Raw genomic sequence first — 16,038 nt, 5'->3', positions numbered from 1 at the left:
GAAACCACTGCATAGCACACTCTGCTGCCTGCGCGCACACACACACACACGCACACACACGCACACACACACACACTTGACAAATAGGTTCCAGCGAGCCATCTCGAATTAATTAAGGTGGCTGCACTTGCGGGCAGTTGCGCTGCAGACTAATATGAATAAAAAATGCATGCAGTCAAAGACAATAAAGGAAGAGCGAGCGCAGCGATGGAAAAGCATTTTTCTTAGAGGGGGGGGGGAAGAAAAAAAAAAAAAAAGTTTCAGCTCCAACTGACTTGCCTTCATTTCAATTAGATTGTTCCTGCATTTGCTCACTAAATAATTGAAAGGAAAAAGCATCAGCAGACAGCCATAAGCATATGAATGTTTTAGAGCGTGCACAGGCGGCGAGGGGATGGAGGGGGGGGGGGGGGGGGGGGGGGGGGAACTTGCCATGTGGGCTCGAGGAAGGGAAATAGTCTTTAGAATAAGCGCCTTTTCCTCCACTCCTTCCTCCGAATTCATGGGAGTAGGAGAGAAAAAAAAAAAAAACATTGCTGGCTTGGGCGTCAGCAATGATGGATGCGAGCCACTCGTCGCCAAATCCGCTTAAATGTGCCAATCACATGTTTTGGCACCAACGCGCACATCTGGCTGAAATCAACAGGCGCCAGGGTGAGAAGGTCAATGTAAAATCAAGGCCACAGAAAGCTTTCAACTAGCCAGCCAGTCATGTTGCAATGGACACAGGGCGCAGCCACAATGTGTCAAGAAGAAGGCCGCACTCCACAAAGATAAAAAGAAAAATTAAGGGGACAAGACTTGAAGTCCAGTATTGTTGTTCGGAAAATGGACATCAAACCTCCTCCATTGCTGCTCCTTTTTTTTTGCTTCGCCCACTCCCAACCTCCTCATTTGTCCAATCCCTTGGGCTCCCTTTTCATTTTCAGCCATCCTTTTGCTCTGGCAACTTTTTAATATGCTTACATCTTATTTCACTCCCAGCCAGACTGTGCGGGGATATCAATTATTCAATGAGCTGAGGAATATCTTCGTATTGATGACGCTTTCGCCACAACCAGGACGATGCGTGTGCATCCACCTACTGTAATATCGCTTTGGAGCAGTGATTAAAAGCCCGTCAGTAGGAGGCAACGTCATCGTCAGCATCGTGCTTTGCAGCCCCACCTTGCTTTTTACAGCACAGCAAAGAATTAACGAGATTGAAGAATGTCAAACAAAGAGGTCCTGCTTTTCCATTGCCAGCGATTGTTGGCAACCTGGTGCGCTTTTCACAAGCCGTGCCTCAGCCGGCGTGACATTTGCTATCTCATTTGCGCAGAGCAGCAAAGAGACTTTCCGGCCGCCTCCGGAAAGCGATACGGCCACTCGCTCCTTCAGTGCCGCAAATGATGCTGGGAGATGAGAGCGAAAATGCAAAAACGCAAGCTTTCTCTCTCCAGACGTTTAATCGGAGAAAGTAGAACCCATGCAGGGCGCCCAGGTGAGAGCTGTAATGACAATCCAAACAGTCCGGTTGCCACTGATGTCATGTGGAGATGACGAGGATTTGAACCAAACTCAAGATGGGAGGGGGAGGAAGAAATGATGAAAATATATGAGAAGTGATTTGGCTTGTGTCATTTTGAAATGTGCAAAAGTAAATGTGATTACATCCATCCGCAGCCTCCCGCACTCCTTGGTCCTTTTCATTCTTCACTGGATGTGTCACTCATCCTTGAAATATTCATGCTCTCGAGTGAAAAATGGATGCAGGCGCTTACGGCGCTTTTCTTCTGTGCTGGCGGAATCGGCGTTTACATGCTGAAATATTTTTTACCATTTATGAATGCCAATGTTTGGCTATTTGGCCCATACTTCCTTTCCCTTCCCAGCTTCAAATCAATGATTCATTTGGATTTGATGGCACCTTATTACACCGCCGAGCCGAACGCCGGTGATCCAAAGGAGCGCGACGGCTCCCACAGCCGCTCGGGCGCTCCCGGAGCAGAAATCAAAACCGTAAAAGGGGAGAAAATTAAGCAAATGAATTGCCGAAGTTGTCACAGCCATCTTACTGTCTATCTCAATACAGATCTGACAAATGACGGGTGTGCACTTGAAAACGGCGTCAGTCCCCACTCGGAACACTGCCAAGAAGGTTAACGGTGGCCGCCATGGGCGGGCCGAGCAGTCACGGAACACACCGATGCCTCGGGGGAGAAAAGCTGAAAGAAAGAAGGCGGAGTCGCGCTCTCAATCGGGCAGGCACTGTTGCGAAGTGATGAGGAACCATTGCGATATTATTCTTCCCAGGCGCCGTGTGTGTTTGGACTGTCGATGACGGCGGGAGGAGCAGAGCGCCGACAAATTGAACAACAAGCAATTTACATCTTCCATCACACGGCCTGATTAGCGAACGCTTTGGAATCAATAAGCCGGCCCCTGACTCATTCTTCGCACACGCACCAAAGTGGAAATACAAAACAAGATGGAACCTTTTGCATTGTTCCCAAAATTGTTTCTGAGCTGCATGTTTTTCTACTTTTGTCGGTAGCCCGCTTGACCTAAAGCGGCCATCGCGGTGGACGCGCACCGCTCCCTGACTGGCTGGCTGGCTCGCTGGAGCAGAAATGTCTCAAGTCAGATGCGTGGGCCTCAAGGGATCCGTGTAACTGGGGAATTGTTTCATTTCACGCTTTTGTTCACAAGCTGGAGGTCAGCATAGTGGAGGGAGATTTGGGCTGGGGAATGATCAGCTCACGCGCTGCTGCTCCAGCGCAAGCTGCTCCTTTCCATTTGGACTAAAACAGCAAGCAAACACCCACGTGCGGCGTATCAAGTCAAGCTTTCCTGGATCATCAGCAGAAAATGGCCATCCATCACGTGAAGGAGAAAGCAAGAGGAATCCAAATGTCCAGCACCAATTTGCGGAAGATGTCTAGTTGCCTTCAAGTGGACGCACGCTGTAATTTTGTATTGTGCGAGTGGCTTCGCTCCACCGTCACGGGACACATTGACCTTACGCTGGAAGACATGTTAATCCATCTGTGAAAACGCCTCACGGCTGGCTCCAAGGTCTTCCCCATCCATCCATCAGCGGCGTGTGCCCACTCGCACGATTTACATGTGGCTGTTAAGATGATATCCTGGGGCTGAGAACGTGGGTTCGTTATCTGGATAGAAGCGGCAGCAGATTGTGGAAGCTTTTTGCCAAGTCCCTCCCTTCTGGAGGACTACCAGTGGATTATTTACAATCAAATGTCAACGTGGACACTAAGAGCCCACGGAGAACTCATTCGCCTTACCGATCCGCCAACGGGCCGATTCTTTTGTTTGAAAACCTTTCGAGGTAAAATTGTGTCGCACGCATGGACGCGAAAACGTTGTCAAAATAATAAATTTACTGAAACACACAGCGTAACAGCGGCAGTTACAATCAAGACCCGGCGAAACTCCCGCTCACTGTCAACTTACTTCCGGGTACGGAGGACCCGTTACAAACATCACACACACGCAAAATCATACATTGTACAACAATAACCGTATGTATCATATTCTTAAACAATAATTAGCTCCGACTACCAGCAGTATTGCGAGTTCTGATCTTCATCATTTCAACAGCGTTACTCACCTGAAACACAGCGGCAGTTACAGTCAGACACGGCGAAACTCCCGCTGGCTGTCTACTACTTCCGGGTACAGAGGACCCTCGTAGTTGTCCCAGGTGCCTTATTGAAATCCCCCAATACTAGTTCAGAAACATATTCACAAAGTAATTCAAAAAAATAATTAACATGGCGGGTGAGTATGAATGTCCATTCAAATGTCCCAAAAACCACCATGGGCCCCACAAGACGACTTTTTTTTTTTAATTGGACACTGCTTCATTTCTTTGCCGCTCTGTGTGTGCGTTCATCTCACCGAGAGCGGCTGATATTTTACAGCCATTGAGGACACACACGGCCGAGTTTTGAGAATACATTTGGGCAAGCAGCAAATTAGTATCTTTTAATTCCCCATATTAAATTCCGCACCTTCAACCTTGAAATTAATTACGACCGCTTGACACATTAGCCGTCTCGCTAGCTCGAGTTAGCTCGTGCACATGAGATAATGTATATACTGAAAGAACTCGCTTCCAGAGTTCAAAATTGGTCGGATATCTCCGTGTTTTGGCCCGTTACATTTAGCAAGAGAAATACATCTGAGTAGAATATTCCTGATTTTAATTTCTAAATAATTTGAGAGCCTGTTTATGGCCTTCCCGCACGCATAACAACGCTTTCATCCCAATACAAAGAATTGAGCAGTCATTAGACATCGGCCAAATGGCAACGGAAGATGATAGAAAGAATTATTCCACTCCCTTTCAAATGCAAAATGAGCACCAAGAGTGTGTGTGTTGCCTTTACAAAACACTCTTGATTTCACGCTATTGACCTTTTGCCAAGCGATGGGCAATGTGTGTGCGTGCACGCGCTGTGACACCCCACCGACCTCCAGCGACAAGCTTATAGAGGCTTTGCAGTCACGTGGTTTTATCACGTGATTTTGTGTTATGCCGCCATCTTGGCGGTCAACTAGTCAGCTCGTTCCTACGTGTTTGTATGGATTGTCTGATTTCTGCGCTACGTTTTCACCGATTTCTTCCGAATTATGGCTGATTTGCTATCCAACGAAGTTAGGCATTTGGATGAAGACTCCAAGAATCGTCACAGAGAGAAGTTGAACCTTGTTGGCACAACGGATCCGTACCTTTTACCGAGAAGCATGCTAAAATCGCCCGAGCATTTTGCAACAGCCGACCTGCCTGAACGCTCATATCCAGATATTTATAATTACCTCGTCGATTTGTTTTGTAATGGCATTTCATAACTTGACATATTAAAAAACTGAATAGAGTGAAATCATTCAGATACTGTACCTGTCTGTTCAAGTTGCTACCATTTTTATTATTTGTTTATTTTTGCATGATGCCACATCTGATTGGCTTGAAAACTTAACCAATAAATATAATTCAATATTTACATTGATAACGTTTTCAAGCATCATGAAAAAATAAACACAAAATAAAAACGGGGGGGGGTGAACTGAAGAAATCATCCCATTCCCTGCCTTGCTGCTCTTGCTGCCTTTCTAAAAATGCACCCAGCATTTTCAACAATCATATTTGTATCATCCCATATTGTATTATTTCACATTTTGTGAAACAAATCAGGGGTGAATAGTTTGTTTACATACCTGATATGAAGTCCTCATTGCATATCCTTGTGTAAATCGTAGGTTTCCATCGTTCACGACGAATATCCGCGATCCATTTATCACGTTTTTTCATGTTCGCCGGAAATCTATAGAAGCTAAGATTTGGTTTATCGCCTCGTCTATTGCTACATCCAACAGCACAGCAGGTATCCGGCATTTTTAAGCTCAAATAGCAGCAGATATAACAAGAAAGCGTGTGTGAGTCGTTGACCGGCACTGAAAAGTTGACCGCCATGATGGCCGCCAAGCTAATGTGGGTAGCTTGATGACGTCAGCTGCAAAGCCTCTATTAGGGCTTTATCTCCAGCAGAGGAGGCCAAGAGGGCAAATCTCTGGAGAAGCAAAAAGCCGTATATGATACAGACAAGGTTGGGCTTTTGGATGAGTGGGAGAGCAAATGGACATATTGTGAAGTATTGCACTGACATTCCCATGAAGCAATAAAGTGTTGTTCCTACAGCTGTGGGGAAGAGAGGCGTCTTGTTTAGATGCCCCGTATATATGGATATATACATAAGGTTGGGAATGGCCGAGCGAGACGACCCGGAATGTGTCTTTGTCGGTGGAGGCGAACGTTTGCACACAACCCGGGCAGGCAGGCAGGCAGGCGGATTGAGCGCAAGTGGTAACAAGCTTGTTAGGAAAGTCTGTGCCAAATGAGCCAGAGCAGAGAGGTGTGAAAATGTCAGCTTTGTCAAATTGCCAGCGGTCAGCAAACGGCACCTTTGCCCACGCCCACAACAACAGCCAGCTCTCGCTCCCTTTTTGCTTTCTGCTCATCTCTTGCTTTCTAGCTGATTGTTTTTCTCTCAACAAAGAGTTGACGGCCTGATTTTTTAAACTCAATCAGCATAGTTGGTGTAGAACGTTTATTGAGTTTACTCTTTGGTGTCTAGTCTCTGTCAGTCTTAAGAAATCACATGCAAGACGGCCAGCAAGAGTGCAAGCTAGCTAGCAAGCAAGCTACCTAGCAAGCTAGCAAGCAAGCTTCTCGTCTGAGTACGCATTTTAGTGGCTCAATCTTAGTAATGAGGCCCTCTGCGCCTCATCGTGATGGATCGTTTGTGCGCGTCTGTTAATGGCACATTCCAAAGCGCTGCACCGGTTTAGTGGCTAAAAGAGTTTCAAGGCGACTGATCAGCCAGCCTGAGATGGAGCTGAGCTCGCACTGAGCCCGCAGCGTCAGCTATTGATAAGGAGATGGATGGGGCTGATAAGTGCCTGACATGGCTTGTTTAGCGGGACATACGGAGCGGAGTTGCCTGACAACACGCTACGAGTGCGCGGCCATAAGTTAGCATGCCGCATCGACGTTATTAGCTCGTTGTGTATGACTTTGCCTGGCGGCTGATTAGTTGCGTTGGCTCGGAACACAATTCAATAGAAGCAAAAGGACGGCAATTGTTGGCATAGATGAGGAGGCTCCTCAAATACAATCAACAAAGCAAGCCCTGATGCAAAGCAAAAAATAAATATATTGCCCTAAAATGTCAACTCCACTTGAACATGATTTATCATTTCCTCTTTGCAGCCTTTATTGGAGGCCAAGCTGGCAACTCAAGTATTCCAGTCAAGGATTTTTCTTTTGCCAGGTTTTATTTGCAAAATATATGGCAACGCGGAACCCATATTACCAAACCTTCAAAAATCATGATGGGAAGGGGAGGAGTTCCGCTTTGGAAAGTAGCACCAATCAACTTCCATCACCATGTTTTGTCAGCAAATGACTTTGTGAGCTATTTTGAATCCATTTGTCTTGATGGCACTTGATGGCACTGTGGCCAGAGTAAACATCTCAAGAGGTTTCGAGCGCAGCTAATCACGGAGCCACCGGCACCGTTTCTTCAAATCACCTGCTGTGTGAAACTGTGATTGCCGTTCTCGATTACGTGATTTTGTTGAATTTCCCCCCAATATATCGAAAATGCACCATTGTCTGCGTAAAGAAAGCAACGTTTCACTGCGTGTAAAAGTACAATGAAAGCGCTGGCAACATGGCCGACCATTTTTTTTTTCTTTCCCTCACTGACGGCTTGGCTATAATGAACAAGTTGAAGCGTTTCCTCTCTGCACGTGTTTCCCTGAAGTAAGACTTTGCGGCAGTATTTCAGGGCCCGATTGAGCGTGACCACGCCAGGCAACAACACCCGGCTGGCTTTTCCATTATAGATAAGAGGCAGCCAGTGACAGGGAGAAGCAGCGTCAAGCATGTCCTTCATTTAGCACCATTGATCTCCATCTCTTCTCTGGCCTTTTTCATTCAATAAGTGTCAAAGTGTGTATGTGTGTGCGGCCCTTTGGCTATGCACAGCTCAGGCACAGATAAGGTTATCACACTCCACCTCGCTGATGTGATTGGCAAGGTGACGAGAAGCCCCATGGGGCTGACCACACACACACACACGCTGCCTGACCTTAAAATAAGGTAATCTTTTGTTTCTCTCCAATATCTGCATGAAACAGCACAAAGACATTAAGCAGAACGTAGCCAATTCAAACGCTGCTGACTACTTGGTTCAGCTCAAGAGCTCTGACATTTGATGAGAAGATCTCAAGAGAGATAGCAGGAGGTGTTCATCATCAAGTATTGGATTTACGTGGAGAGAATTCCAAAGCGATACAAATATTAAAGTGAAGCAGAGCTAGATCTTCCGGAGGAGGGAAGGGAACGTGATTGACTGAAAGTAAGAGACGAGAACAACAGATGATGACAGTGTATTCATGGAAGCTAGTGTGAAGGTCAGAGCATGGGGAATGTGCTATAATTGCGGTGGAAGTTTTAATGAAATAGTTTGGAGAGGTTGGAGCCTCTGGGCGCTTGGAGGGCGCCCACTGTCACAAGAACTCTCACAGACTGACGTCAGACGGGCGAGTCGCTTGTCACCGGCATGACAAGTCATCATCCATTTCTTTGCCTGCCCCCTCCTTCCTCAAATCAAAACATATAACACACACACACAGCTCAAGTAGCGGGCGGGCCCCCTGGGAAGGCCGGTGTGACCCCCCCCCCCCCTCCAGGGAACATGTTCATTAGGCTAGCGGAGGTGTCTTGATACTATTTTTAGTCACTAAGGAGAGTTGGCTGGCTGGAGGTGAAATATTTTCCTTCTCCTGGGGGGCCTAACAGAAAAGAATTGAAAAGCGCCGCTCCACCGGATGACATCAAATAATGACGTCACGGTGATCTGTGGACACCTTCGTCGGCAGGCAGCGTTTTTACCATCTGGAAGCGAAAGGTCAAGGTATTTGGAAAGGACCTTCATGTGGGCTATTAAATATTTGCTAGTAAGTTGATCCATTCGCCACTTTTGCCATTTAGAAGAGCTGCTGACACAGCTGGTTCCAAAAGTAATGTAGAAAATCCAAAAGAGTGCTGGATTGGTTTCTTGCCTCGTGGCCTCGCGGCAGCATCGATCGCCGCGTCGGCGGCCACGGGCTGTCGGTCTGCGTATTGATCGAAGCGCCTCCGCAAACATCAGGAGATGACATGGCACATGTATTGTGCACATGACACACCAATGATCAGGTTAGGGTTCAGCACTTAGCTGGATGGACTTTGTTGGATTAGTATTATGATGATGATGATTATTATTATTATGGTTATGATGATGATGATGATGATCATAATTATTATTATTTTCATGGTTATGATGATCATTATTATCATTAATATTATACAGGCAGACAACAATGGGAGAGTGAGTTTTTTTTTTTTTTTTTACAGTTGTACTAGTTGCTGGTAACTTTCTTCATTCTTCTTTGGATGGTCCTCCCAGCATCCGCTGAAGGGAAAACATGGCATGGGCGCTATGGTCTCCTAAAATGGATGAACAGCAACAAGCAGCGTCCGCAGTAGCCGCGCTTGTGTTTTTGCTCTCTACCTGTTGCAGCCCATGGTGTCGGCTCCTAATTTGAAGCGTGGAGAGAAACACCAGGCAGGCCCATCTGGAAACAAACAATGCCTCTTTGTGTGCGAATGGAAGGCGAGAGCCTCAGCGGAAGGCCCATCAATCTTGTTCTCAGTGTTAATCATCTATCTGCAAGAGCTGATGTTGTGCAATAAATCTCGGACAGATGGACAGACGGACGGACACGCTTAGTAGACCTTGTCGACCGGTTGCAATGGGCTTGTTTCGAGCCGGCCGACACCAGCGCAGACACACCAAGTTGGCGATGCCATCCATGTTGGAACGTGATATTTCAACAGCCACATCCTTTTCAACACACTTGAACAATATACACGTGCAGAAAACACCATCGACACGTTCGCCTGCAAGAGATAATACAAAAGAAATGCAAGCTTGCCTCCTCCCACACATGGGCTCTTTATTGATGCCGTGTGTGTGTGTGTGTGTGTGTGTGTGTGTGTGTGTGTGTGTGTGTGTGTGTGTGTGTGTGTGTGTGTGTGTGTGTGTGTGTGTGTGTGTGGACTTTGTTTGGCCGAGCACAAGAGGCAGACTGGTGGGGGTTTAGATAGCGATCCCAAATCCTTGCTTCCGGCTTGTACTCGAGTTCATTTCCAAGCGAGTTAAAGCCATCAATTACATTTCAAAGTTCTTCAGCGTTTTACTTTCAAAGTCAGACGAGTTTTCATAAAGTCAAAAGCATCCATTGAATGGAAAATCGGTAGTCTTCTGGGAGCTATTATTAGCATAGCGAGCATTTGAGAGAAAGAACCGGGTGAGGCTAACCGCCGCTAACATGACTAGCTTGCGCTACGGCTTTTCTTTGCTAGCTGTAATAAGATGGCTGACGCTTGAGTGGATTTCGAATCTGCTCAGCAATGTTTATGCCTTTGTGTGTGTTTGGCCTTTGCGGCCAATGACCACGCAACATGGCGGCTTTGCGCAAGACGGGTCAACGTAGCGCTAACGGATAACACAAGGAGGAAATAGCGGCGGTTTGCCAAAATTATTCTCTTGCGTCGCCGGTGATTACCTTCCAAGCTTTCCGGCCTGGACGCTTCACACTCTCATGCAAGCCGTCTCCTCACATTAGCTTCTCTCTGCTTCGCTTCCCATCACATTAGCGTCGGCGTCGACCCGCCACTCGGGAGTGCTCTTGGTAGTTGGAGCTGGTGGCACAGTCACCGAGGCGGGTGGATCCCCGTCAAGTCTGTGATATGGGACGCTTTTCATCCGACCCGACCCGACCCGACGGCTCAGCGATTAGAAAGCATTTGCAAGCCGGTTACATCTGTTACTGAACGAGCGGTGAAGGTGACAGTGGTGCTAATTGTCATTTCCCATTTTCTTTACTTTTCAGCACATTTCACGCAAATAAATTGATCGAATCCCCAATTGAATCTAGAAAAATGCCAATTGGCTACAATCGAGAAAGATTTGGAGGATGTAAACGCATCCCCAAATGATCGCAGGTCACGTCTGCTCAACGAGGATGAGCGGTGTGGCTTGCTTCTCCTTGAGCTGCATTGCTACAGATGGGCTTCCGGATATTACGGATAGCCATCACGTCAACCGCAAATTGTCCAAATGAAAACGGCGTTCGGATGGACGGATAGAGTTGTCGGCTTCGTTCAGGTCCATCGTTCATCTCCGAGCCACGGATGGGACTGGAAGCAATTGAATTAGCCCCACCCACTGCGCCCCGCCGCCGGCGATGGGGGGCCGGATTCCATTAGACAAACTCTATCTAAGCTCATGGAAAGCTCATATCCATGACAAGGCTCCATACATCAGCCGCAGGCTAATAGGCCAAGGCGGGGCGGGGCGGGGCAGCGCCCACCCGCACGTTGAGCCCACGTATCTTTCAAGCTGGGCTTACGGCGGCTTGCCCTTTTCTCAATGTGACGACGTGAAGAACGCTATGGCTAGCTATTATTCCATGGCTGGACAAGCCGGCCAGTTTGCCCATAAAGCAAAACACGCTTTCTTCCTTCCTTCCTTCCTTCCTTCCTTCCTTCCTTCCTTCCTTCCTTCCTTCCTTCCTTCCTTCCTTCCTTCCTTCCTTCCTGCCTGCCTGCCTGCCTGCCTGCCTGCCTGCCTGCCTGCCTGCCTGCCTTCCTTCCTATCATTTTGCTGCCTTGAGGGAAACAAATATCTTCTGTGTTTGAGCGCTACCCGTTTTTTGTACGACAGGTTTTCCACGCCAAAAGATTCTTGCATTCCAAACTCACTGGGGAAGGACCAAGCTCGTTATTTCAACATTTTTTCTGTTCTGACTTCTTGTATTCAAATTCAGCCAGTTGTATGTTTCTTCTGTTTTTTTTCTTTTTACTGTTTGAAACATAGAAAGAACTGAATGTGATGGAAAACACAAAAAGGTGAGCGATGCAGGACATTGCTTATCCATCTTCTTTTCTCCCCCTGCCAAAGTCAGCGACTCCTCATCAGGGAGCACATTAAAAGTCCATCGGTTTTACACGTGGGGGGGCCTGTCCACGGCTTAATGGCCGCTGCGTCTCGGCGCGGCATCTGCCGTGCCAGTCCCTCTCATTTTGATCTCGTGGCCTTGTTGGCACTTGCGTTCAATTGAGCTGTCATCCAGGCGCTGAGGGACACACATGCACGCACGCTCGCAAATGGATTTCCTGTCAGCACGCGTTGAGAGCAATCAAAGCGTGGTATCACAGCATGCCCTGATGGGGGCTAAAGGCCGTCGAGGGACTGACGCACGCAATCATCGACTCCCCAGACTCCTCAACACATACACACGTGCCAAGTGTCTGCGCGTGTGTTTGCGTGTCTTTCGTGTCACCCAATCGGGCCAAAGCCGAGTCCCGTGGGAACTTAAGAGCGTCGGTTTTGGCGAGTTCAGCACGGGAGCCCGGAGGGATGAACGAACGCAAGCAAAGGAGACAGACAGAAGAGAGTGATAAGTGACGGACAGGAGGAGAGAAAAGGCGAGGAGGGCGCACGGCTGTCAAAGCCCGCCGTGCCGCCAGTGAGTCGAGTCAACTTGTTAGCAGGATGGAAAAGGAATTAGTTTTGCTTTCAGCAAGCTCCACTTTCGGACTTTATTAGAGCTGCAGATGTTGCGTTGTCTTAGTCTAAAGCATAGGTGTCAAACTCAAGGCCTGGGGACCCAGATACGGGCCCCACATCATTTTATGCGGCCCGCGAAAACAAATTGTGCATCAAATTCGTGTCATTACTAGAATTGCAAAGTGTCTGCACTTTAAATAATATCTTTTTTCTTTTTAAATATTTGACCAGTTTTTACTCGTCTGATTTGAAAAGGAGTTATTTGTCAGTTTGTTTTGTAGCTTTTACTGTATACGAGGTGCTCATACATTTATTTGGGTCGACAGTCATAATGGCCCGCAGAAGCTATGACTACAATGAGGCCCGCGAAAAAAATGAGTTTGACACCCCTGCTCTAAAGCATAGGTGTCAAACTCAAGGCCCGGGGGCCCAGATAGGGCCCGCCACATAATTTTATGTGGCCCGCAAAGACCAGTTTTGCATTGACTTTGTGTCATTACTAAAAGTACAAACGTTTTAAAAATATTGCTATCAATTTTTATTACCATTTATCTTTTTAAATTATTCGAACAGTTTTTACTAGTCTGTGATTTCCAAACTTTGTTATGTAGCCTATACTGTATGTCAAAATGGCCCTCCGAGGGAAACTGACTACAATGCGGCCCGCGAGAAAAATGAGTTTGACACCCCTGCTCTAAAGTGTCTTATGCAGAAGCAAGAAAGCAACGAAAGCAAGAATTTGTCAATACCGCTGCTTGTGTTTGTCTCTTGGCAACGTTGGCTTGACGTGGGAGGCGAGCCAGGACGCCTGATTGCTACTTGACCGCACCACTATTTTCGGGTCGGATTTAATTTGAGCTGATTGATTGTGAGCATTAATTTGCTGTGGGTTGATGATTGTAGTCATTTATTTGCTGCAGCTGGATGATTAAGGTTTGCCCGTGTCCCGTTGCGACGCGTGCCGTTCGGCCCATTAGCGCCTCGGTCGCCCATGTTCGGAGTTGGAGCCGAGTCCAACTAAAAGAAATCGACGACAGGCTTTTTTGTGAAAACGCAAGCCCGCTGCCATTTCGGTTCAACCTTTAAAAGCCTAACTGGAGTGGTGAGTTTGAAAGTCCGGGCGGGTTTGTTGCGGCGGAAAGCAAATGAGAACGGATGCTAGCTGTGGCTTTTGCCTCTGGGCGGAGCAGCGGGGCGCTCGCTAACTTGCGCCTTTGCACCTTTACAAACCACTTGACGAGCTTGTTATGATTAATAGGCGAGAAAATCACTCGCAATCTCGGAGGAGCGTTGGACTCGCCTCGTTCTCTCGGCGCGCTCATCACGCTCGGGCCGCCGTGCTTAATGGAGCCCTCGTATGGGTTATTGATTGGGCGACCCACAGCCAGATTAATTTATTCTTCCAATCAAGCTTTAATTAATAGCAGGACACTGGTAAGGCCGCCGTTCAAAGTGTGCTCATTACTCACAGCAAGAGGAAAGCAATAATCCCGGTTAGCTTCCTTGTCGTTATTCGTCACTTGTTGTTGTTTTTTTCGGCTTTCCTTCCGCTTTAGCCGAATCGAGGACAAACAAGAGCCATCTCCCGTTTGAGGAATAAATACGTGGGCTGGCAGGAAGTTCTCACAAACGCAAAACTTTCCTGTGACGGCCCAAAGCGAGACGAGGAAGCGTCCAATAATTAGCCTCGCTAATGAGATCAACCTTATGGCACGCATTGACTTTGTCTCTTCCTGTCTTCCGCTCGCAAAGGGCTTGGTTGAGACAAAAGGGAAAAGGACTTTCATCTCATGTGGTATGGCCGCAAGAGAGGGGAATGCTTCCATGGCAACATGGTGGACACGCACTTTTTAGTGTTGCTGCTTGATGAGAATTGGGATATCCAGATGGAGCCAATGTGTCACATGGCTCTTCTCAAGTGGAACAGAAGACTTCCCGAATATACTTGAAAGCCGATCTGCATCGAAATATGGACGTTCTTCCACAAATTGACAGGTATAGGGGCCAGGAGATGTGTTACTGTCGTGGCTCCATTGGAATCGCCTGCTCCATTGGAGTCGCCTGCCGCTTTGGACCCTGTTGCTTGAGTTCCACTTTTGACACTTGGGTCCCACCGACTGACTTAAATGACTTACTTTGTTCCTAAATTGCTGCAATTTGACATCTGTACAGTTCATTAAAAATAAAATAAATAAATAAAATAATGATCATAATAATGACTTAGACTTAGACTTAGACAGACTTAGACAGAACTTTATTGTCATTTTGTCAACACTAGGTGTGTACAAAACGAAATTTCGTTGCATACGGCTTTCAGCAATGTAGAGGTATTTCGGCTGGTTAAAAAAAGTGACATTCTATATAAAAATATGAGATAAGATAATTATAAAGTACAAAGTGCAGCAGTGATAAAGTATGTGAACAGTGCAGGAGACAAAAACAGTATTTACAAGTGTGCAGAGGAATGCTACGTTTGAATGTTCAGCAGTCTGACGACAGCAGGGAAAAAACTATTGCAGAACCTGGTGGACCTGCAGCGGATGCTGCGAAACCTCTTCCCAGAGGGCAGCAGGGAGAACAGTCCATGGTGGGGGTGTGATGGGTCACTGATAATATTTCGGGCTCGGGACACGCAGCGCTGGGATGACAAGTCCTGAATGGAGGGAAGAGGAGCCCCGATGATCCTCTCTGCTGTCCTCACCACTCTCCTCAGGTTCTTCCAATCGGAGGCGCTGCAACCTCCACACCACACCGAGAGACAGCTTGTCAGAATGCTCTCTATGGTGCTTCGGTAGAACGTCCTCATGATGGGTGGGGGCAGGTGGGCTCTCCTCATCCTCCGCAGGAAGTACAAGCGCTTCTGTGCCCTCTTGACCAGTGTTGTGGTGTTCACAGTCCAGGTGAGGTCGTCTGTGATGTGGACTCCCAGGAATTTAGTGCTGCTGACCACCTCCACAGCTGAGCTGTTGATGATCAGTGGAGCGTGGTGAGGCTGGTTCTTCCTGAAGTCGACGATGATCTCCTTCGTCTTCTCCACATTCAGGATCAGGCTATTTTCTCTGCACCAGCCCACCAACTGCTCCACCTCCTCTCTGTAGTCCAGGTCGTTGTTGTCCCTGATGAGGCCCACCACCGTTGTGTCGTCTGCAAACTTCACGATGTGATTGGTGGTGAACCTGGGGGCGCATATAACTAATAACTAAATATTAGTAATTATTTATAACTAAATAAATAAAATAGAATAAATAAAATAAATAAAAATAAAATACTAATTACAGAAATAAATAAATAAATAAATAAATAAATAACTTGTCTTCAATTGGCTGTGTCAGCACAACCTTTACGATCGAGTTTTCATCAATGACCTCGTTAAAAGAGCCAAGCGGTGGCGATCGATCAGAAACACGGGACTCATCTCTCACTATTTCCCACAACCGCTGCTGAGAACACGTAAACACACACTCAGCTTTCATCCGTCAGCCGCTGCCGTTGGCCTATTGCAGGGCTCAGCCACTAGCTTGCCCCGGCCCGGTCAACGTACTTTTTTCTATTTGTAATCTTTCAATTTGGCACTGTAATCATCACGTGGGCTAAATTTGAACATTTCAAATGCACTAACTTGTTTTTTATTATCCCCGCTTTGCTGGCATCATTTGGTAGAGAAGATCCTTTTTTTTCTCCTTCTGCTTTTCTCCCCTTGATAGTTTTGGATCTGTGGGACTACACTGTACTGTTTAGCTTGATCTAATTCGATAAAGTCAGCTGTGTCCATTTCTTCCAGCAATTTCCACTAGCGCCTGCCTGACTACGATAACATGAGCACGACAAGGCCAGTTGCATGAGGACTTTG

The sequence above is a fragment of the Syngnathus acus genome, chromosome 2, assembly GCF_901709675.1.
Source record: "Syngnathus acus chromosome 2, fSynAcu1.2, whole genome shotgun sequence".
In the NCBI taxonomy this organism is placed as follows: Eukaryota; Metazoa; Chordata; class Actinopteri; order Syngnathiformes; family Syngnathidae; genus Syngnathus; species Syngnathus acus.
The sequence above is the reverse complement of the archived record's forward strand: the minus strand, read 5'-3'. Positions refer to the sequence as shown.